This window comes from Arachis ipaensis, chromosome B01 (assembly GCF_000816755.2).
Source record: "Arachis ipaensis cultivar K30076 chromosome B01, Araip1.1, whole genome shotgun sequence".
Classification (NCBI taxonomy): domain Eukaryota; kingdom Viridiplantae; phylum Streptophyta; class Magnoliopsida; order Fabales; family Fabaceae; genus Arachis; species Arachis ipaensis.
The window spans coordinates 7067220-7069134 of record NC_029785.2 but is presented as its reverse complement, the minus strand read 5'-3'; positions in this window follow the sequence as shown (position 1 = coordinate 7069134).

The following is a 1915-nucleotide window of genomic DNA, read 5'->3' as shown; positions in this document are numbered from 1 at the left end:
AATATCTAGACGTATATGTAACCTCTAAATCTCATAAAAAGTTAAATGTATAATAATATTACAGTAGATGACTGTTAAAACATATTAGTGTAGTTTGTCTTATTATTTATCAACACTAGAAATTAAATAAGTCATTTTATATATGCGTGCTATATATTTTCAACAGAATAACCAATGTGTATTTATATACGTGTATATATCTACTCGTGTTCCATATATTTTTCAGTAGAATAATCTATGTATGTGTACGCGTATGTACATGCGTGTTCTATATATTTTCTAACAAAATAATTAACTATTAAAATAATAAAACTTTTTATAGCTGAATAATTTGTTGGTTTTTTTTATTCTCTAGAGAAAAAATCTAAATATTAGTATCCAAATTTATGAATGGATCCCGCTAGAGAGACAATGGACTATTTGTACAATGTGTACAATAGGTAATTGAGTTATAAAATGAACATCTCTTATACTATCTAGAATAACCATCCGAGTACTAGGGATAATAAACATCTTCCCAAAAGATTATATTGATTTTGGAGTTCACCAAAGATTGAACTTTTGACCTTTTGAATCTAGAGCTCTAATACCATATCATGATACCACTCATCCCAAAAGCTTTAGTTGATGGAAAAAGGTAACATTAATGATTATATCTCTAATACTCCCTAAACCTCCATTGTACACATTGTATAAATATTTCATTGGCTCCTCATACTTTCCCTTTATGAATATATAGTTGAAATAATTGAGGTGAGTTAGGGTTGAACGAGAGAGGTATCGTTTATTAAAAAAACACCAAAACACTAGAGAGAAGAGACGAGAGAAAGTTATTTTCGCACATATACAAAGTTGTCTCTGTAAATTGGTCACTGTAGATTCGTTAACCGTTGGATCGAGTTTAAATTTGGACAGTGTGTTCTGTACACCTGGTTCTTTATTTTCATTGTTCGGATCTTCAATTCGATGTCTGTAGCTAGAGATATTGGCCACGCATAGCAACTCTATTTTTGTGATATTTTCATCTATTCTTGTTCTTGTTTTGTAAACTTTGAAAGTTGAGTTATTTGGCTTGTTGTATGCATATTTTGTGCAGTAATTTGTGACTATCTTGTACTCTATTTTTCATCATAGTAAAGCTATTTCCTAATCTTGGTGACTCGCGTGGTTTTTACTTCTCGCATTATTGAGGAGGTTTTCTACGTTAAAAATCTTGGTGTGTTAGCTTGTCTCTAATTTCTGATTTATGTGATATTTTTGCTGCTATTGGATATTATTGTGCTGCTGTTAATATTTGTTATGAGTAGATATTATTACTCCTCTAATTCTTATAAATAAAAAATTATGTGTTTTATTCCTATCATAATTAAATATTTTACAGCAGAGAAATCAAACTTTTATTTTACAATCAAATAATCTAATTTTTCATAAACAATATAATATATACTACCATACATTTTTGTGTTTTAATTATAAATGTAAATCGTGTTTATTTATTGTATTTAATTATAATATAATATTAAGAACTTGATTATAATATAATATTAAGCTAAAAACCGTTTCCTATATATTCATATTCCTATACAGATGACCAAGGCATGAAGATTTCTAATACTCGTATCGCATGGCTCAAAAGAAATTATGTATACAATAATTTTTTTGGTAAAATATTATTTTTGTCTCAAACATTTGACAGAATAAATAAATATTAATACGTGTTTTTTGTCCTATTTATATCACCAAATGATTTAAAAGTAATTAGATGTCATCTCATCATTAACTCAATCAAAAAATTACTTTTAAGGGCGGTAACATATATAGTGCTATAGATATTATTATTGTAACTAATTAAAAAAATAAAAATAAATAAATAAAAAATAAAAAATTAGCTTATAAAAAAAATTAGAATAGTATA